Consider the following 23,523-nt stretch of genomic DNA (forward strand, 5'->3'; position numbering starts at 1 on the left):
ACCGACGTCTTCTCAACGAGAGCCCACCCCCCCCCTCTTCTTCCTGTTTCCACCTTTTATTGCTGAGTGTGACACCACATGGTATGGAATATCCCTTTGATTGGTTTAGGTCAGCTGCCCTAGTGATGTTTCTCTCCTCACTTTTTTGCCCACTCCCTAGGAGGGTTAGAGAAAGGCCCAATGCTGTGCCACTGCTACTCAGCAGTAGACACAACACTGGTGTGATAACACTGCTGTTCCAGCTACAAGTACAGAGTACGGCACTGTATGGGCTGCTGCCGGGAAAGTTAACATTCCAGCCAGACCCAGTACAGCCATCTCCTCCAGAAGATGAAAAAAACACCCGTTACTGATCTCAACCTACGAACCAACTGATATTCTCAGTCCTTGGCTCTCTTAGCAGACTACAGGGCAGAGAAGCATTCAGTTTGTCCTTGCATCTTCAGAGACCCAAGTGTCTAAAGCAGGAGCAATTAGAGAAAGAACAGTCAATTGCTGTGTCAGCCTCACACAGGACAGAACATCATTCCATCATGCCCTGACAGCAGCTTATATGAGATACAGGAAGCTATTGTGCTGGATCTTAGCCAGGAGTGCTACTCCCTTACCACTTCACATGAATAAAGATTTGACCATTGGCTGCAGTGGGAATAGAAAAAACTCTTGCTATTGCTGTGCTCAGACTAGCGCTCTCCATGCCACGCACTCTCCATGCCACTCACTCTCTGTTTCCTCATTAACACCCTTTAATTGCAATGGCTTTTTCAGGCTTGTTTATGCTGCCCAAGGCAAATCAGAAAATGTCCAACTTTCCACCACAGGGTCATATGCATGAACAATTAATGAAGAGTTGCTGCCCTCAGATAATGTCCTGTCTGTCAGGTAGATATAACCTGGAGCTAGTTAGATCTTTCGACCAACAATCAGTTGCTGTTAATGCTCCAGAAGACTAAGAAACTCCTGTTGGCAAGCAAAGGCATCACACAAACTTAGTGGGCTTCTTGATTAAAATATTGAAAAGACTGCATCCTGCTGTCAATAACATTTTGATCTTGTAGAAGAAGAAAAATACCTTGTGGCAGATATGTAATTACAAGAGAAACACCATATTTCCTTGGCTTAAAGCAGATGGAGAAAAGGTCAGCTATCAGTTAAGCTCTAGGATAAAATATTCTCATATAAAGATAAGAAAAGGATCAATGAAAATAAACTCCTTTGTATGAGAATAGAAGTAATTTTTTGTTTGTTTGTTTGTTTGTTTTTTTCTTCACATATACTGCAAGGAGATGAACAAGCATATTTAGAAGAAAAGCTATTCACTGCCTAACTTCTAATAAATTCATGATAATATTGCAGTATTGAGGCAAGCCAACAAAAGTTCAACGGTATGGGTATGGAATCACCTCTAAATCCCTGCTGTGCCCAGTGCAGAAAGCAGAGCAAAAGGTGTCATAAGCAGATGACTCCCAGAAACAGAAGGACTGGACACATTAGATGAACTATATACATAATCATCACCAGGTTAGTTTTGCACTTGGTGAACAGTATCATTTAGCTTACAGAACTAGGACAGGAAAAAGTCATCCATAATTAAATATATGCAGGAAAACTGTTTTCCAAGTGAGCCACATTTTTCATTTCATTCCCCACAGTCTTCAAAAACAGAGACTTACATTTAAGCAAGACCTGTCATGCACATGGTTGCATTTATTTGTTTCCATTCAGCACCATCCTGATTTAAAATAAGGAGATTTCTCTTGGCAGAAATAATATTTTCTTAAGATTCCTTTTTTAGGACTGCCATTTTACATATAAAGTTTGATGTTTGTAGTTAGACCTGGGTCAAAGAGAGAAATTCCTTGTGTTGAAGGTTAATTGGAGGAGTTTGAGCGATTTCAAATGCACTATCTATTTTAGAAAAGTTTCATAAAAATAAACAGTAACTAGTTTATTTAGACTGTCATCAAAACAGCCTTAACAGTTATTTTGCATGAACTGACTTTTTGAAAGATCACATTAAAAATTAGAAGGAACCATTTTCAATTTTTTCATCTTTTCTGGGTGTGTGCAGAGGTCCTGTCCTGAAGTTTTCATTCTGAAGTGTTAAGCTCTGTCTTAAGACATATTCAAGTCCATGCAATAAATTACTAGCAATTAATATGTTACAGGTATGTTTAATCTTTACTCGTTAATTCTTCAAATAAAATAATTTTTATGTACTACTGAAATGCCCCTGAAAATATTATTTACATTTCCAGCTATTTTTAAGAGACATGCTGGGCATCTTCTACATTATAAACACATATGTATATCATGAGTCATGCAGAAGTAATAAATAATAAATAATCTTCTCCCATGTTTATTGGCTCCCCTTTGATGTATATAGAAATTTAGCATTTTGAGAGGATTACAAAAATCATACTACAAGCAATTACAAGTAATACTGTTTAAAGTTTAAGGAATTCATTATTCAGTTTATTATTGATCAAAGATACTTTAACCTAAAAAATTAAGATCATATTTACTTAAAGTGGACATGAACTTGCCTTCAATTTCTCTCCTATTTACTTCCTTCATTGCTCTCCCAAACTATTTCTCTGATGTGCCAAAGAAATGCCTAAGACTGAGAAATATGACAGTGTCAAGCACAAATGGCCAGCATGCATAGACAGTGACAAACTGCTTTGTATCATAAAATCTACAATATCTCCAACAGCAAAGGTTAAGTATGGGTAATTCTCAAGAGGAAAAAAATGTGTCTACCCTATGTGTCTACCCCTATTTGAGGCCATTCATTTGTTTCCTATTTATGATTGCACTGTTGTCGAGACCTAATTCAGATATTAATCTATAGCTGAGCTTTGGCTGCTCAGAATGAAAGCCTCTTTCTTTTTCCTTGGTTTCGGTAGAATATAGACAGATATTAATTGTTGTCAAAACATCACACTTGCAGAAGATCACTTTCCTGTTGCTTGAGCTGTGATTTAATAAGCTTGTAAGCTTTTGCTGATTTAATTTCACACATGCCAATCACTTTTAAAATTTTGACTCAAGAAGTTAAAAACTACGGTCCATCAATGCCTACAAGCTGCTGAGGAGTCACCTTGCAGCTTCTACATTCAACACACAGCAGATTTCTGCTCAATCTGAATGAGCATTAATGTCCACATAGAGTATACATCCTTGAAAAGTATTGAAAGAAGCAAAAATGTGAAAGGATTAAAAAAAAAAAAAAAAAAAAAAAGCTATTTTCACTTCCATTAATATTTCTAATGTAAATAAGAGTATTTGTTTTCTTTTCTTTAGTGCTCCAAACCATATTAACTTTGTGCAGTTTCTCCCAAATGTACCCCATTTTACACTATAGAAAGATCACCAAGATTCTGAAATGGTGCTAAATACCATAAGCTTTGACCTCATATGTATTTCATTCCATCCCCTCCAACCACTGCTCTATTTCTTCACAAAATAACACTGAATAAAATCAAACACTTCCTTTCATGTTACCTGCTAAATTTCTTAAAAAAATATTCACCACTGTCAACATTTTATCTATCAGTAAATCCATTTTCAAAGCTAGCTTCTGTAAATTTAAGTTTAGTGCTTTTAGGTAAATCTACACAAAGAAAATTGAGAACCTATGACATTATGGAAGCCATTTATATTTATACTGCATAGGTGAATAATAGGTTTACGTACTCCTTATATTGTATTTATACTAAACATTTTAAAAGTGTCATCTCAGTTACCCAGATCTCAGATTTCTAAATGCAGTACTATCAATGGAATGCTGAAAACATAGGACTGAGTTTTAATTTTTAAATTAACAGAACCAGCATATAATGTAAATCACTTGCATCAGGGAATAAAAAGTTACCTGTAATGATAACAAAAATATCTGAAACAGACTGTATATCAATTTTGCCTGGCAGAAATTAACATTTATTTGATATGATTCCACCACTTGTGATAAACCTGAGCAGCTTACAAAGCCACATCCATCATCACTGTTTGGATCAGTTATTCTTTGATGACTTAAATGCCTTGTTTTGTGTATGTTTCTGAACAGATGGAGGGTGAATTCTGATTTTGACAATTAACAGATAGGCCATTGAACTCGACTTTTAGTTAGTTAATATATTAGTTTTTGTAAAATAGATGCTTCATGAACTATTTTACATATAATTATTAATAACAGTATATTATTCTGAGTAGGCAAGTTGCATAATTCTCATATTCAGTAAAGGGCTCTGGTCATGCTAACATCTTGCTTTATTCAGAAGAGAAAGAATCTCAGAAGAGTAGCAAATGCCAGATTGCCCCTTCTACAACAGCTTTGCATATGAAGATATCAAAATATTTTTAAAGGGTCTTATTTCTACTATAGTCAGATCAGAAAATTTGGCTTTAAAGGAAACACAATTTTGGCAAAGGTCAGACAGGGAATCATTAGCACAGCTATGAACAGATCCTATTCTTCTGAGCTCAGTCAGCATCTGTACCTAGTAGCACAGGTCTCAAGCAATGCAACAGGGGATCAAGCCATAATGAGAAACCTGGGTTGTACGCCATCAGTCCCAGCTTGCAAAATTGACAGCTCAGACATGATAAGGGAGGAAAATACATCTTCCTACTTATCCAGGTTTATTTCTATCTCTACCATTCCTTTCCTCCAACTCTACTTTATCCAAGACAGACTGCTGTGTGTTTTTTTCCCCTGCACTAAATTCACCTCCAGGAAAATGAAAGGAGAAAGGGAAGAAGGAAGAAAGGGAGGAAGGGAGGAAGAGAGGGAGGAAAATGCTTGCTAAAGCAGCATTATAACTTCTTCCAGAGCTGGGAACTATAGAGACAATGAGAATCAGATGTCCCCAAGTAACTAGGTCATCTTTTATTATTGCATCTATTCCTCAATAGTTAATGCAGGTCAAAGTAATTTAGACATCTTGATGCTGCTCTAAATTATTCTTTGGACCTGGATCGTTCTTTATAGCACTTGGCACTATAGCATAAGGTCACTTTGTTCGTCACTTTCTTAGGTGCACTATAGATCTGATGCTGTTGAGACCTTAAAGCAAATCTCTACTAAGGGTCACAGAACTCTCAATACTATAGAGGAAATGCAATTCAGAGGTGATCAGAGAGCACGAGAGTCTCTGAATCGGGGTAGTGTTTTTGCCTGTTATAAAGATGAATTTAGTCTCTGACAACCAGAAAATGTCCTTCAGTTTGGGTAATTTCTTGGGGTCTAATTAAATTATCCTGGGTGTTTCTCTCTCCGTAATGCTCATCAGGAGGCTGACAGATTCAGTTCCTGCATCTCAGGAAAAATTGCATGCATATGTCAGTGGAAAAATCACAGTCTTCAGTCATGGTTTTGAGAAGTATCATATAAATAAATAAAATCACAGAGCTGTTTTCTGGGAGATTGCTCTCTATTTTCTCTCTCTCATGCATACAGACTCCTCACTGGGCAGGAGGCCTATGCAAATATGAAAAGTGACTTTAGGGATACAAAGTGCACCCTGCTTGTGCTGAGGTTTTCAGACTGTATTGAACAGATTATTCATTATGTATTAAAGCCAAGAGAACAATATGGAAAGCAGATTGGCTGTGCACCTACAGCCTGATGCCAATTTGGCTCTCCATTTAGAGGCTGACATCATCTCTTGAAAGAGTGGAGTTTTGTCCGAAAGGAGGACACTTCGTGCAGCTCTGTGCAGGTCGAATGATAGCATGCTCAGACTTCATGGCACTAGGAGTTATTAAATGCCTATGATTTGGTAGTAGTGGGGGGGGGATGTAGCATCAAACCATTGATATTAGTTTGGTATCAAGTGTGTTTTGAGCTAGACGGTTGGTACTAACTCAGGCTGTAATATAGAAGACAGGATGTGGCAGACATACAAAATACAGAGAAGGCTTCCCACATGGAAAATGCTTTTTAAAATCCAAAATATCAAGTTTTAGGGTCTCCATATTTTCATAGTATTTCCAAAGATTTATTTTTACAAGGAACAAATGTGAAAGTAAAAACCTGGAGATAAATAGGAAGTATCCCTATAATTAAACAGCTGACAACTGTTGAGCTGTATTTTAAGAAAGGTTTACATGCCTTTCAGAGACGAAACCAGATTATCCCATTTGTTTGCCTCTTATTATTAAAAGAGAGAGGGAGGAAAAGGCAGAGGGAGCAAAGAAGAAAGCTGTGTGAATGCTCTGAAGCAGCTGAGGGTGCAGCTACTGAGCATTAGGGGATCAGCCTGATGAAAGGGGTCGTTATGAGATCCCAGGACCAGGGGAGATCAGAGAAACCTTGGGGACATTTTTAGATCCTGGATTCCAAGATGCCATTCCTACTGAAACCTGAGGATGACTTTGAATACTCATAGACAGACCCATGGATAAGGGTTGCTACATAACCTGTCTACAGTAATTTGTTAGTGAGCATCCACTGACGAGAAATCAGTTCACTGAACCAAAGAACAACAACCTAAACTTGGTAATAACATGAGTAAGGCATCGACCTACTTGCACAATCACATAACTTGTGACAGGAGAAGGCAAAGAAACTTAAGCTCTTGGTCTCCTCTTCTTGGCCTGTTTCATTCACCTGTCACATGCAAGGTGAGTGGGCAGAGCTCTGGTCTGCCTCATGCCGAAGCACTGTTCCCTCTAAAATCCGTGACAAAAATCCTGATGACTCACAGGAGAATGCCTTCTCCATCAAGCTTTAAAGGCACATTTTGATTTACACAGTTCACTGTCATAGTCTTTCCTCTGAAGAGGGAAGAAGGCTTAAAAAGAAAAGTTCTGCCTTCAGCATCTGTGCTACAACAAGGCTGAAGGTAATAAGCACTAAAAAACAAAAGGAGCCAATGAGTTGCCTGTGTACTAGCTCTCTCCATTATTACTTCGACAGCACTTACTAATGTTGGGTTGAGCATCCAAGCTGGGCCATATGAGACAGACTACCTAAGCTGAGGCCACTTTGCAGTGCCATCCATAGACACTGCACTGACTTTTGGTGTGCTACTTTGACTTGGGTGCAAAGGCTTTTGAGAATGTAGTGCTGCAGTGACACAAGCTTTCCCAGCCTGCTGTAACAGAACTGGATTGCCCTGTTTGCATTAATGGTCAAAAATGATCTTCATTTAACAGCTCATTTATGGAAAATACTTCCAAGTTAACACATTCCAGGTTTCTATCTTGTGCTTTTGTTTCAGTCAGGTGCAGTTACAATCCAGACCAGTGAAGTATACCAATTATTAGCATCAATCTTAGAGGAAGGGGCAGAGGAAGGGAAGGAAGATTCATAATGAATATTTCTCCAGTAGCTGACTACTGAGAGAATACAGAGACATGCTTTTCTACAGAGATCATACATGTTGGTGTAAGGAGATATGTGGAGAGAATACTTCAGAGGAGCTGATGGATTTGGTTATGATTTATTCCCGGACTGCACAAAAAAAAAAAAAAAAAAAAAAAAAAGAAGAGTAGCAAGACCACTCTATCATGGGCCACCTAGCAATAAAGCTAGACATGAAGCATGAGGAAAGTCATGTCTTGGAGGTCTGTGAGGAATATGGTTGCGCTGACTCAGCTCTATAGGACAGCAAGCCATCCAACATCACCCCATCAAGTGCTTCAAAACACATGTAAGCAAAAGGTGTTAATGGTTTTCTGTATATCTCTAACAATACTGCTGAGATAAAATTATAGTAGTCAACACCCACAGACACATCAGCAGCAAAGGATACATTGAACAAAAGAAAACATGCAGAGCACTGAGAACTACTTTTTGGTCCTTCTACAGATGTGATGGGGGCATGCTCTGAAAGACAGACAGATGGACTGTGTTGTAAATCTGCAAATTAATGTATTTATCTACCAGTCCAATCTGCATATATTAAAACGTATGTGATGACTACAATATCCTAAATACTTTAGTTTCTTTGTTTTTCATGTGGGACCTTTTTTTAGGGTCAAATAAAAATTTCTGTAAGCACAAACTGTGTTAAACCCTGTTTCTCTAAGATCTGAAAAGCTGAAGCACTAAGTAGATATTTACATGGTAGAGAAAAAGTAGTAGATGCCAATAATGACAGTTACTTCAGCAATAACTGGCAACAGAAATGCACATGATATATGCAGGCACACACATACACATATATCTAATGTTTGCAACCAGAAGTATATTGTAGTTTCTAGGTAACAGGTAGCCCTGTGTAGCTTATGAACACCTGTATTCAAGTGATGCATTTACTCTTTTTTTTTTTTTTTCTTTAAACTAAAATGATCTAGAAATTTCCACATTCCTGTTAATACAAGAAAAGGAACAGGAACTAATGTTGTTAATGTAAAGAGAATACATAAAGTAGTTCTCAGGAGGTGATACACATTTCCTCAACAAATAGCCAAAGAGATATATTGGAAACATTTTCTTTCAGGCTGGCTACTAAAACCAGAATCTATTTACACACAGCTGCTGGGGTAAACTGTCTCTGCCTGCTTTTTTGCCTTGTTTTGTTAAAGCCAAGGCAAATAATAATAATAATGATAATAATTGAGTAAAACACATGCAGCAAGTTGAAGAATGCATGCCACCATGTGCCCTGGTACAGAAAAGCAATAATTATTCAAGAGGGAAATCATAAGGACCCGAAGACTCCAGCAGTAAGGAAGCTTAAATCATGAAGCTCTTTTATGCTGTCAGATGGGATAAGCACATTGCAACATGCACGCTGCCATGTTGTGCTTTTGTAACTACAGAGAATGGAATTGCTTGATTTCCTCTAAGTTCAGAAAGTTGTTGTGTAGCTACAGGTAAATGAAAGTTCAAATAAATACACTTCTGAGTCACCAATCAACCTCTCATTTACCCAGTTACAGGGAGGGCAAATGTCTTTCATGAGAGCCTGGTGAATACTACTCACATTAGGAACATGCTCAATCTATTTGTTCACAGAGCAACTGCTTCACAGTACTCCCAGCTTTCAAGCAGAGAAGAAGAGGAATCTGAACTTTTTGTGCAGGGAAGCCTGCCAGCCCCCTCACACAGCTCTGCTAATGCCATTTGGTTTGACCTCCTGCATCCCTGATCTCACATCTCTGTGTGGTGACTGCCAATCCCACAAAATTGCAGAGTGAGTTTGCAACAGTCCGTAATATCAATGTACTTCAAACGTCAGGTGGAGAGACTTCTTTGTCAGAAAAGTGAGCTGTATTGGTTCTGCTACAAGCTGGAGTGATGTAACATGCCTCCATATAACTGCAACACTCAGGAAGCAATTGAGTGCTCAGGGACAGATTCTCACCTGTCTAAAATGAACCACTTTCCCTAAAACTAACAGACTTACTGAAGCTAGCAACACATTTTATGGATTACAGTGATAGCAAATGCGTATTTGAGCTTGTGAATTCCCCTTTGAATTTAGGAATTTGCACCGACTTTGATTGCATGCAGGCAGAAGGCAGCTGCTTACCACACACATTAGCTTGCAGTAGCTTAAATCCAGCAATGCAAAACAAGTGTCATGACCATAAGCTACTTATTACAAATGGGAATTTTCAGAAAAAAATAAGAGGGAAAAATGGCTCTCATCTCTCAGGTGCAAATTTCTCTGTCTATTTAAAAAGTTGAGAGAAGAAATAAGATGACAAACTGAAAAGGAAAGAAAGCATAGAAAATAAGGTGAAGCTTTCCTTCAGTGCTGCTCAGCATCTCTCCTTTGAAATGAGCACAGCTATGCAAGTGCACAGCACTTGAAAGACCCAGAGCATGATGAAGGGAAAAAGAAATAAACAGTGATAGTTAGATGGATATCCTAAGCTCTAGAGATGTTTCTGTGCATTTTTCACTGACCAAAAGATAAGATTACACGTTGTAACTGTTTTAAAAGATACCATAGATTGGAAATAACAACAACAAAACCTTTTCTTGTTATTACCTGCAATTTCTGTGTTCTTTGACCAGCAGGGCGCCACAGAGCATCTACCTACAATGCTTAGATGTATAAAGAATAGCCGCAAATGCTATTAAGGTTACAAGCAAGTAGCTAAGCTTAGGCAAATGATACCAAAATCACTCAGCATCCAGCTACTGTACTCTAGTGTATTGTACTGCATCCTTTTCTCCAATTAAAACTAATATGGAAAATGCCAATAAACAAGTAAATCACACACACACACAAAAGACTAAAATAGCTAAGGAATCATTTTGGTGTTCCGGTGTGTAAATTACTTGTAATTACACCCAACCCTGTAAAACTTCACCTTGTGAAAGTAATAGGTACAGAGATTAGTTGAAGTAAAGCTGATTCTTATCAGCAGGGCTAGGGAGGTGATTGTCCCCCTGTACTCGGCTTTGGTGAGGCCGCACCTCAAGTACTGTGTTCAGTTTTGCACCCCTCGCTACAAGAAGGACATGGAGGTGCTTGAGTGAGTCCAGAGAAGGGCAACAAAGCTGGTGAGGGGCCTGGAGAACAAGTCCTACGAGGAGCGGCTGAGGGAGCTGGGCTTGTTCAGCCTGGAGAAAAGGAGGCTCAGGGGTGACGTTATTGCTCTCTATAGGTACCTTAAAGGAGGCTGTAGTGAGGTGGGGGTTTGTCTATTCTCCCATGGAATGGGCTTAAATTGCACCAGGGGAGTTTTAGGTTGGATGTTAGGAATAACTTCTTTACCAAAAGGGTTGTTAGACATTGGAACAGGCTGCCCAGGGAAGTGGTGGAGTCACCATCCCTGGAAGTCTTTAAAAGACGTTTAGATGTAGAGCTTAGGGATATGGTTTAGTGGGGACTGTTAGTGTTAGGTCAGAGGTTGGACTCGATGATCTTGAGGTCTCTTCCAACCTAGAAATTCTGTGATTCTGTGATTATCCATAAGCATTGTCTCAGAGTGAGAGTTCAAACTTTATGTCCAGAAAAGCCACATCAAATCTCTGCTTGAACCCTCAATACTTGGCACATCTTTGGCACATCCGTTCAGAGCATGAAATCAGTGAGGAAGAAGCATGGTACTGCCTAACAGAATACAGCCTCAGATACAGGGCTTTTATATACCATCATGATAAAGAAAGATTCTAAAATGTCAACCAAAAGAATGAGAAATTATCAGGCCCTGTTTTGAAGAGCTTTCAATGTATAAATTATTCTTGTTTTGGCATACTGAATAGGCAATACACTTATATTTAGCAATTGCTTTTATACATTTTCCACTGTAAGATGATTAACAATTTGTTTTAAAAAACACAAATGTATATGTGAAATGTTAATTGGGAAAACGTGTGAAAGTAAAGGTTTTCGTTATTTTAAATTTTCTTAATGATCTCTAAAGAAAGCTTGAATATTTGAGTATCATTGAGTTTTTAAGTAAAGAATACTACTCCATTTTTTGTAACAGTTCTGTGATTTTTCAAGTAGACAATCAAAATGAATGTCTAGATCCTTCTTTAAATACATCCAGACATCTTTTCTCAAACAGCAGATTTGATTTCTGAAAAGGATAGTGGACTTTTAATACTACATGGAGTCTATTCACTGAAAGAACTCAGCCATATGTGTGTGAGCTGTAAAAGTTACTTTCTTCTTCTTTTTTTTTTTTTTAAATGGATTTTTTAAAAATGGTCTTTAAATGGATTTTCTCTGAATAGTAAGCCACCTGAAAAATTTCTCATTAAAAAATTTAACTACATTTAATTGACACAGAGAAAATGTGTCTAGAATGAATGCAATGCCAAATTGGTTTTGTCAAACAAGTCTGACGTGACATACTCAGAAGTGAGGTCACAGAGCTTCCTGGCTACAACATTTTAATCAAAATACCCATTGTATTTCATAGAATCATAGAATCATTAAGGTTGGAAAAGACCTTCAAGATCAGATGGTCCAACCATCACCCTACTACCAATGTCACCCACTAAACCATGTCCCTAAGCATCAGGTCCAACCTTTCCTTGAACACCCTCAGGGACGGTGACTCCAGCATTTCCCTGACAGTGCAGAACAATCACTTGAAAGTCATGAAATATGCTATTGGAGCATCTATTCTGCAAAAAAACACGAGTTGCACCATGTGCACAGTTGGTTTTAATAACCTCAATACCTGAAAACATGGGATTAAAAGAAAATGTTTATTTCAGAGTGGGATATATCATGCTAATTCATATAATCAGAATCAGGCCCAAAGAATTTTTTTTTGAGAATTTGATAGATCTAAATGATGATACACGTTATACTGAAATATAGTAACAACAGCATGGAAGAACTGAAACAAATAGCAACAGGTCACCAAGTTTTAGGACTGATTCCTTGGGCCCACTGAAGTCAGAAGCAAATTTTTCATTAACTTTAATAGAATCAGGATTATACCCAATATGAATGATAGGTAATATAGCGACTACCATTTATGTAAACCTCTAATCTGCTGCTCCTGCTCCTATCAGTAACTTCTCTTTGATGTCTAAGATTCAGATGGGAAAATAATACAGGATATGGTATAGGAGTTAACTTTTTTTTTTTTTTTTTTGGTACAATAAATGAACATCACTTTTATTATCAAACAGTTTCTTCCATCTATTACAAGCTATTCTTTGGGATGTTTTTAGCTTAACTTCTGAGTCAAGGCTTGAGACTGGGAGTTAGGTGGTCCTATAAGAGAAGGAAGGAAAGAAAAAGATGTATTAAATGATACCTTTTTGGTCTGTGAAATGTGTCATGTGACCTGCTATCAGGATTTTCCTTCTTGAGGAGCTGAAGGAGAAATTTCTTCTCTTTGATGTCCCAAAGGTCAACACTGAAATCAGAAAGAGAGCAAATGTGGAGACTGGGGCAGACAATCAATACTCTGGCTGTGTGCTCAACCTTGTCTTTTTTACAGTTGTTCCCTGCATTTACAGAGTGTTTGCCATTATTTCTTTTAATCCTTAGCCCTTATACAGAAGCACCTGGAGTTAATACTGAATGCTTGGTTTTGATTCCTATAGTGTTTTCTGTAGTCTGGGTTAGTCTTTCCTCACCACAGTTTTTGACTCCAAAGATATGTCTTCACTGTTGATTCATGTGAGTTACTGTAGATCAAGGTGACAGCAGACACACATGACATAAATCATAAGCGGTACAAGGCAACCAGATGACCATACAAAAACCACAGGCTTGTGTGGAAAGTATAACACTGTTAGGATCTGTTAAGCGATATGCTAGGCCTGTGTTAAATGCTCCTCAACACTCAAAGGGATATTTGTGTGGGTTTTTGATGTGGATAGGTCTTAACAGTGCTCAAATCATAATCTGAGCTAGCTCTTGAGTAACATAAGCTTTAAACACACTGAGCCCACACATTACTTTCAAAGAGGTTACAATGACAAAAATCAGGTGTGGACTCTTAGCTCTATGAGACTGGGGGCTCAAGGTACTCCTTCTTCTGTCCCGTCTTGGTCCAATAGATATGCCTGCCTGCTCTGTTGTCTTCCATTTCAAGACAAATATTTCTCTTTCAATTGGATGTCATGAGCTACAGTGCTCATTTACAAGCAAAATTTAGACTCATCTCATTATTGTAATTGTTCAGCTCAGTACTGTAATGTGAAATCTGCAGCTTCTGATAATAAAAGCACTGGAGCACCTATTGTCACACCTCTTACACAGTGGGATAGACACGCTCCACATCACATCAGGGATCTGGCTGTTGCCATGCCTTTGCTCTCTTCTGATTCATCTTAGTCCCCTCCCATGAAAACTGGAGAGTAGGAGTGCTGGGGAGGGAATATGGTTGTGTGCTGTGCTCAAGGTGCTATGCTAACAAGGTGCTATGCTGGAGCACAAACATGAACCTGGGAGCTGGATAATTCACCCAGCAGCTTTGGGAATCTCATGCAATCACAAAGCTAGCTGCAATTTATTCATTTATTTATTTTAAGCAGGAAATGCCAGTTTTTGGATAGCTAAACACAGCACGGAACTGTATTGATTTTTAGAACATTTTATTTTGGTGCTTTCTGGGAATGCATAGTTTGACTATCCATTTTCAAATCTAATTTTCATCTCAAGTTCTTCTATTTTTTTTGATATATCACAGGAAAAAAATCAAAAAATCAGGAAAAAAATACTGCACCCAAGTCTCCTCCCTCCCTAAATTTCCTTACTTTAGCTTTTCAAAAATTTTTGCATTCAGTCTCTATGGACACTTAAGGTGGAGAAATACAAAAACAAGCTCAAAAACTTTGGATACATACACATTTGGATGTAAAAACAACACGTTCCCACCCACCTCTTCTTCAAATGAGATTGCAGAGATGCTATCACATGAAAGAGACCCTCACATCATTTTTCAATTTTCTCTAACACAGTTTTCAGTTGAGCTCCTCATTTGGAACATGTCACACACTGAAAAGCCCAGTGCCACACATTTGAGGTTTGGCAGACTTTGCAACATTTTAGCATTCTTTGTTGATGGTGACAGGGAAGGCCAAAGGGGAACATGAAAAGCAGCTGGGTCCATGCTGAAATAAGGATTCAGTGAAGGCCTATCCAGGCTCACTGATTTTGGTTTCATATAGAGGCCAGACTTAAATCAACTTTTGGCTGGAGGTTTCAATAGAACATATGCATTTTTACTCAGGCTTGTATTTTCTTGTCAGACCTTTAGTATTTAAAGTTATCCCAGCTTTTGGTCTCTGGTAAAGAGGGAACAAGCCAAGAGAAAAGAAAGCTGACCTGCTTCACTAGATACTTCGGTACATTGCTGCAGATAGAGTGGCAGGCCTGGTGCCACTGGCCTGAGGAGCTAGCCTTATTTAGTATCCAGCCTACCGTATTGTTCAGACAAAGTAATATGAGCTCCTTAGGTTTCGCTTCTTCAAGACACCTGCCCCTGGTCCTGGAGGACTCAAATGTCAGCAGGTGAGGACAGAGAATAAATACCTTCCCAGTCTCTCTGTTTGCAAGCTATTCTTCAGTTCCCCTCTTGCTTTCTGGGTCATACAGGTATATTTCTTGAAGTCAAGGAGTGTCTCAGAGGAAGGAAAACAAATAAAAGACTGCAAGTTGGAAGGACAAGTATCTTCATGGGCCTGAATAAGGAAGCTTACAACCTACACTGAAGAAAAGCTATAATGATGCTGGAAGTAGTTATCTCTCACAGAGCACTGCAAACCAAAGGTGATTTATGAGGAATAAGCGTACAATTAATATAGTCTGAATTGCTCCAGGAAGTAACACACAAAAAATCAAAACCTTTTGCTGCACCTTGGGTTTAGAGAAGCAAACAGAATGAAAGCATTAAGTAATGGAGCCAGTGGTGCTCAGGAAAGGGAAAGGTTCTTTCAAAGTGGGTGGGTGACCTGAAAATCAATGAGAAGGAAATGAAGCTTAAGTCCACTACAAACGTAGTGCAAATCAAGATCAGTCACTGTTAAACCCACTGAGAACAGCTCAGCAACAGAGCAAGGAAGGTGAGGTCTCTGACCTTGTGCAATGGGGCAAGCACTTTTTCTGTCTCTCTGTTCAAAAGAATTATAAATCTGTTTAAAGCTGCTGAGTAATTTCTGCTGACTCATAGCAAGACATTTGCTAATTCCATTAGCATGTAAGGAGAGCTACAGACAGAAATATTGCAAAAGAGGCTTACAATTAGTGTAGGCTTTTAAAACCCTCAGCAGTCTGACAAGCCACACATTCTTGCACCAGGTTCTTCAAGAAGATGCATGTACAAACTGTACAAGAAACTGTACAAGGGAGTGTTGCATAGATGAGTGGAAACTGGTTCAGTATTGGAGTAGCACATGTGGATTTCTTCACAGGCTTCTGGCCAAGAGGGGCCAGAGCATCCTTCCAAACAGAGCAAATAATTCCACTCTGTCCAATGCAGCAAGGTCTCATTAGTAGGGTGGGCTCCAGCCACCAGTCTCTTACTGCCCTTTCCAACAGGCTGAGAGCTGTTTTTCCTCTCTGATATGATGTGATTTTTTTTTCTGCAGGAAAGGAAATATGTAATAGGCTCAGGGGATCATATGAGAATTAAAGGAAAAAGTATACTCTAATCCTGGATATAAATTAGTGTTCCTGTGAAATATTACAAAAATTCTTTACACAAAGGTTGTCTGAGGCATTAAAGTTCTGCACAGCACTAAGCTGTGAGGAAACTGGACTCTCTGTGACTGCTCAACAAGAATAAAATGAAGATTTATCATCAGAAAATGAAACAGAACTTTTCCTTGAGAAAACATTTTCCGTATGTGGACTTTCAATTGTGAAAATCCTATGCTGTAATTTGGCATAAGCAATAACACTGTCCTACCTTGAATGCCAAATGAGAATTTACCTACATTTTTCTGTACCATTACCTCCTGAAAATTACCTGAACAAAACCTATTGTTTTGGATCAATATTCTACTTTGTATCCACTGGTGTACCACTCTGAGAGCTGTGGTTCCTGGTTTCATGTACTCCTGCCAATCTACTTTCCTAGTAAACTACATCTCCCCTGGTTCATTAATGTTTTACTCCATATTCTGTGACAACTTTTAATATACAGACACTTCCTACAGATTCATGCTGATCTCTCTCCTCTGTCTCAGCACACTGTAATGAAAGAGGTGGTGTGGAAATCATTCAATATGCTCCAGCCTTCTTCCAAAATCCTACACACAGAATAAATTACCGAAGAAGAAAGGCAGTACTTGTCCCAAAGATTGTCTGTAGTCTGGTACTATGGAAAATGCTTTTGAACAGCTCATTCTAGCAAATAGCAAAACATAGGTTGGTAGAAGACCTCTTCTCTTCCCCTGCCATGAAGCGGGACCACATGTTAGACACACGAACTTTTAGTTGCAGTATTTTGTCTCTCTTTTTCTGCTAGCTTGGCCAGCAGGTTTGGTTTTCCTCTTCATTTTCCTTCTTTCAGTACTTCCTATACAAAAAATACAAATGTAGATGATACTTGAGCCTTACTCTGTGTGGTCTTTATTCCTATAACCATTCTATTCTCCACTTGTTACATCAGATAGTAATTTAAATCCCTGTTTCTTCCTACCCCTGACACTCAACCCTCACTCTTAAGAACAGCTATTCTTATTTTCTTCCCAACTACCATTCTTGCCTGGGCTGGAGGCCATCAAGCTCACCCATCAGATGATTGTTCACATTAATTTTATCTTCTCTCCAATATGATCCCCAGACAGATTTTTTTTTTTTTTCTGCAGTTTGAGGTAGCCATCACTGGAGAGAAAGACATAATTTCAGTTTATATTCTGTTACTATATGAGTTACCAGTAACAGCAACCAAAAATTAAGGATTCTGACTTCTTTCTAGCTTACACAGCATTTACTTAGGAGACATATACTTCAACACAGTGAAAGAAATTACCTAAGGCCATTACATATCCATTAAATAGCACATTCTGTGTAAAATAAGTGGTAAGTGTGGCTAATAGTGGAAGCACTGTTAAATGTAAGCAATTATGAATGTAATAAAAAGTCCCTTTTGGGATCTTTTTTTAGGGCAGAAATAACTACAGCAGATGTTAGCAGCTTTCTGTAGACTCAGCTATTCTATTGCAGCTGTAGACCAGTGGGTACAGACTATGAGTCTGTAACACGTTTGCTTTTCTTAGTCCCCCTTTGTCAACCATTTGGAAGTAATTGGCAGATGCCATCAGAGATCCACACACACACACCTTGAAACCCCCATTCACAGGTTTCTTTCCTGTCCCGCACTTATGTCACAGGTGAATAAGAAACTCCAAATTGGTTCCTTTAGGGAACTTGCCCATTTGTCCAGCTGCCAAACTTCAGATAGCCTTCATCACACTTGGATGAGTTCCTCTTCTCTTACTCTGACTTGAGGACAGATGCTGTGGTATAGCAGTAGCCTTGCATCTGGATGTACCCATTCAGGAAACACTGTAAGAGCAAAAAAATATGTGTATTCTGAACACAGCACAAAATAACCCTAATATTATCCTTCCTAGGTGAGACATTTCAGAAAGCATCACCAACACCATTGACATTGTCAATGCCATGTAACAAGAGTTCTCTGTAAACAGGATCCTGTTTCTAGATTTCCATGAAAACATTCTCTCTTTTATTTTTGACGCTCAGAGCTATCTAGCCCGTTGGTTTATCCCATTATTCTTTCAGGCAGATATGTGTGTTTAGGGGCTCTACTTTATTCTTCCCACCACTGCTTTACCTTCCTTACTTCAGTTCCCTTTTTTATAATACTTTTGCTACACAAAGAAGCTCCAAGATTCCTAATATTCCAGTTGTATATTGACTGCTTAGGCTGTAAGAATACTTGCTGAAACATGTACCCCTGTTAATATAATATCTAGGAATGTCTCTTTGTGAAGCACATAATAAACGACACAGTCTCTGCAGATCAGGAAAGTCTGACCCACGTGAAGGCACCATGTAATCCAGATGGTTTTGGAAATAAAATAGTCATTATGTTAGCAGCCAACTCCTTTCTTACCTTGTGATTTTAACTGTGACTAGCTTGAAATCACATGATACTCTAATTAAGCCTTCTGCATACACCACTTATCTGCATACAGACATAAGATCTCATCACCAACATAAATCAGTTCACCAAATGCAACTGAAGAAATTCAGAGTAAAAAGTTGGAAATGTCAAGTGAATTCATAACATTACACAGCTCCTCTGTAGTATTGGAGCATTTATATGCTAGAAATTTTGTCTTTCAGCTCCAGAAGAGATGCTTTTTTTTTTTTTTTTTTGCGCTAAGCAGCAGCAGTACGGAAGTGACTCATGGCAAAACAAATAATGAAATGGAGATAAAAAGTGAAAAAGCAGCTCTGAAAATCATGGCAAGGAAGGGAATTTTTTAAAGGTTATGCTATTTATTAATCCGCACCATAACTTTACCTCAGTCTTTTGTGCCTTACTGCCTGGTAAATTGCTGGCCATGAAAGAACCAGTAGAGGCAGCAGTCTTATTTCTGTTTGTGTGACTGTCACTTCTAGGTAAATGGAAGGGACAAGCACCTGGGCATAGATATTTTTTCTACCAGTGCTGCCAGAAGATTTACAGAAGCTGGTTACCAAGCAACTGTTTATTACAAAAATCTGAATAGCATCCTTTTGTAACTCTGATTTCAGAACACAGTACTCAACCCCCACTGCTTCTGTAAGGTCATGTAAGACATAGCTTTTCTCCCCGTGCAATTGTCATCAGTGTCACAAATGGGTTCGCACAAACTACCCTTCACTTTTTCTTGAGTTGCCCACTCTTAAGCTGTAAATTGTGTATATTAAGAAGGTAACTCTCACAAAGCGTGGATCACAGAGAGTTAAATGACTAGGTGAACATTTAAGTGGCTTCTAGATCTCTCACTCTTACGCTGGTATTAATTTAATGGACAAGACACTTGCACATGGGGGCGATAAGTGCCAATTACAGAGCAGAGAGAGAAAGAGCGCTCTGATTGGGCTGGTAAAAAGCAAAAAGGGCCAATCCTGCAATGCATCTGTAAGCAGCACTCCTCGTGTCTGTGCCCTCTCAGGCACACATTGCTTTTTCTTCTCCAGATAATTTCAGTATAAAAAGAACATTTCAATTTTGGATTTTTCTTTTCTTTCCTTTTCTTTTTTTTTCTTTTTCTTTTTCAGTTTCCAATAATAAAATGCAATAAATACACACGCATACACATACGGATTTGCATAGATATAAATATTTTACTTATATAAATAAGCTTTAGATTTTGAGGTTACTGCTGAAGGCAGAGTTTGGGCCACCGCACAAAGGAGGTCTCATTGGACTCTCCTGCTAACAACCAGTGGCAGCAGAAAAATTGCATTGATCCCACACTCCCTGAATCCTCAGAACATCCAGCTCGATGTGCTGTTTCCAGGGCTTATTCATCTTCCAAACCTACTGCACACAGAGTGTTCAGCAATGCATCTCTGGCTTGCACATGTATGCGGGGAACACAAAAATGGAAATGACAGCTTCCCAGGACTGCCACCACCAGAAATATTGACCGTTCAAAAAAGTGGTTCCTGAACTACCTTTTAGTTATGAGAAGGATGTAACCTCAGGGATGGGGAATTAACTTCAGAAACTATCTTACCAAACATGTTAGACAAGATACATCTCTATGGCTTCAGACATTTTGTGAGAGCTTTTTCACTCCCCGCCTTCATTTCACCTTATTTAAAATTAACTTACATTCTCACCTATACTTAAGCAGAAACTGTTGCCATGGTAACACTGTAGGTCTTCTAAATCCAGCACATGACGTAAGCAACACAAACGAGTCCCTATAGAAAGCAACACTAGCATGAGATACAGCCAGTCCTGCATGGATTTCATGCAGGGGGAGTAGCCACCACCACTGCCCCTGGGAGGCACTGTGGCTCACAGCCAGGCGGCTCCTCTTGTCCTTCACCTTCACCTTCACCTTTACCCTCCTCAGAAGCACAAGGAGCTGAAAACTGAGAGAAAACAGAAAGACAAAAGCTCTGTAATGAGGTGGGAGAAAGGTGCCCCCAGAGCTGACCCCAACGCTGCTGTGCTTGAAGCTCTAGACAGTAGCACAAGCCCCGTTAGCTTGGTGGCAGCCTGTGGTGAAAGAGGGCATATGGTTCACATCATCTTCCTCTGTTTTTTTTTTGCATCTATTGCTCATGCTGCCAACCTGCACTGATTTTAAATGCCCGGCCCCATCACGTTGCTCTCACAGGATGTGGTGATATCCGTGGGCTGGCCATGGGCAGCAGTGTGTGACTCAAGGGGCAGGTGGTTAAGGCAGCATCACCCTGACTTGCACAGAGCTGGTCACATCCTCATCCATGTCAGCCTGTCCAGCTCCAGAGACACCACCAAGCTTGGAGAAGTCTCTATCACATCATAACTGAATTTGAGGGCAGGGTGGCCCCAGAGTAGGGAGGAGGAAGGTAGGAAAATATACATACTTTTTTGCCCTTTCTCACATCTCATCGAGCCTAGCTCCAGATGAAGAAAACTAGGGCAAGACATAGCAGAGGCAAACCTTTTCTTTACCCTTCCTGAGATTTTGATGCTCGTGGGATGTACCAAATCACTCTCGGCTATAATACCTAAGTAACCCACATGATGTGGAATCTCAGCTATAATACCCAGCATCAACCCACTCAGGTTCTATATCACCTCTGATTCTGCCTGACATGAAGAGTAAAATGAATTTCAGTCTCCACAATTCCCCCCACCATTTTCTGCTTTGCTTAGTTCATTAGTGCCTTCATGTAATGAACAGCTACTCATAAGACTGGACTGAGACCACTAAGTCATTTCCCATGGACTGCTTAGCTGCTATCAGAATAGCAACAATTACTGATTTGGGCTGGAGTCGAACCAAAGAGCCCATTCCTTCACACATTGTCCAATCCATCTGCTGAAAATTACTCCACACTGCACACACATGGGCAGAAATCCTGTTTTAAAAGACATATTTTGCTCCCATTTATGTGACTTGCCTATGTATTCCCAGGCTTCCCAGGATTTTAATTTTCCCCTGACTATCTGAATTCCAGGTTTTCTGGAATAAATCCCTACAAAGAGTTGATTCAATAATGGAAACAAGATTAAATTTTAAAAAAGGGAATGTGCAGAATAGATACTATCCTCCCATTATTCTACAAAATAAGGAGAGGTTTTAAAGCTGATAAAGCCAAAGTAAAGACTGCATTTTTCTGCCACTTTTCTCTTCACATTGAGAAATCTTACAGACTGCTACATAAACAATCCCACAGTTTACAGTGGAATTCTTTGAGACAAGCATGTCAGAATCTAGTATAGGATTTCAGAGAGGGCAGAAGCTATTTTTGTAAAACCATCATTTGATCTCCTTGGACTATCTTTATCACATAGGATTGTGAGGTTACATATAGCAACATACAGGCTTTTCTGCTAAGAGCCTCCCTGCTTCCCATATTGAAAATTTGCTGGTGGCTTTGCCTAAAGAAAGAATACAGGAACAGGCTAAATAAACCTTCTTGGTTAGCTGGTCATTTATTTAAAATTGAACAGAGAAACAACAGCTACAAAAAACAAACAACAACAAAACAGAGTAAGGCAATCAGTGAATTTGCACACCAGGTGCTGACCTCCCAGCTTCTACAACTCTAATTTTTGCTGTAGTTTCCCTCCTCCAGATATTCCAAAATCTATAAAAATCCACACATTGGACTAAATAATCTCCCACTTATGATCTCTGGGGATTTCAGTTCTGCAAAAACTCAAAAACCTTAGGGCTTTTGTTCATTCTGTTAGCTTGGCATACTAAGTCACACCAGAACTATATTTATCCATTTTAATTTTCTGTTATTTTAACATTTTTCTTTTATTAAACAATTAGAGAAAATGAAAAATACTTAATGGTCTTTTTGTCAATTTCAAAGTTTATTCTTAATATTCCTACCTCCTAATCCATTGCTGAACCAAGAGTCTGCTAAGCAGACTTCTGTCAGCTAAATATCATTGGTGGCTTTTTATTAGACACAGACACTTTTGAAAGCATTTCTACTGTATGCAGTAGCAGGCAGTCGTAGGCACAGTCAGACACACAGTTTCCACTTCTTCTGTCCCAAATCTTACATAATTTCTTTAAAATTAGCAGAAATTAAATAAAAAAATTATCAAATTATAATGACACATCTTTCTGACTGCTTTATCCTGGTGTGAACAACTGCATATTATGGGAAATCAATGGGAAATCAACTTTACATTTTAACCATTTAAGAGGAGATTATAGCAGTCTTCTGAGCTACAGCTGAAGTAGTCCACGTAAGAGGAGAGAAGAACAAAAGTTTCTGTCCATGATTCAGTGCTTACCAATCTTATTTATTTATTTATTTATTTATTTATTTATTTATTTATTTTCTTCAGCAATCTTCAATGACATCCTCTATCCAGAAATGTTAGAAACCATCAGAAAAAAATAATGTATAGCTAGAGACAGTTCTGCTATCAGGAGAGAACCTGGAGCAGATGAGAAGGTCATGGGATACTGCCAAGTATATTCAAGCTGTACTCAATAATCCTGTGACAGTAATGTCATTCTGTGCCCTTGTCAAACAGCATTCCTACCTGCACAAACAGATGTGGGAGCTCTGCTCTTGGGATCTGTGCAATCAGGCATCCTAATCCTGAATGGGGGCTCAACATGCCACTGTTCCTCTCTGTCCTATGGTACTGAGTAAATATCTATTACTGTAGACTTCACTATGCGTTGCTGGCAGTAACAAACCAAAGAATTAACTGTTTTGGAACCTTACTTTCTCTTTCAGGACTGGAGAGCTGTGAGGAATTCAGCAGCTGAGGCAGAAAATAAAAACAACTTATTTGTTAATGCCAACCTCATATTCTAACCCCATACAGCTCCAACGCCACACCTATTCAAAGAACCTGGGAAGGATCCTTACTTTGATGCTGTTTGTACATCATGCCTTCTGCAGATAAAAGACTCACATTCCCATATACCCATCAAATTCAGGAGAATTAAGCTTTTATTGACTCATAGACAAAAGC

General features: G+C 38.9%; 1 long non-coding RNA gene across 1 annotated transcript in view; it reads right to left on the bottom strand.

Annotated features, from left to right (window-relative positions):
* Positions 1–17,878, bottom strand: part of LOC311433000 — a 43,263-nt gene extending 25,385 nt beyond the window's left edge. Inside the window, exons 1-2 of the long non-coding RNA XR_014690481.1 lie at positions 17,672–17,878; positions 12,691–12,792 (exon numbers count right to left, since the gene is read on the bottom strand). This is a non-coding gene — a long non-coding RNA (uncharacterized lncRNA). The remainder of the gene's footprint in view (positions 1–12,690; positions 12,793–17,671) is intronic.
* Between the last annotated feature and the right edge of the window lie 5,645 nt (positions 17,879–23,523).

Source organism: Aythya ferina (genome assembly GCF_964211825.1).
Source record: "Aythya ferina genome assembly, chromosome: 2".
Taxonomy (NCBI): Eukaryota; Metazoa; Chordata; class Aves; order Anseriformes; family Anatidae; genus Aythya; species Aythya ferina.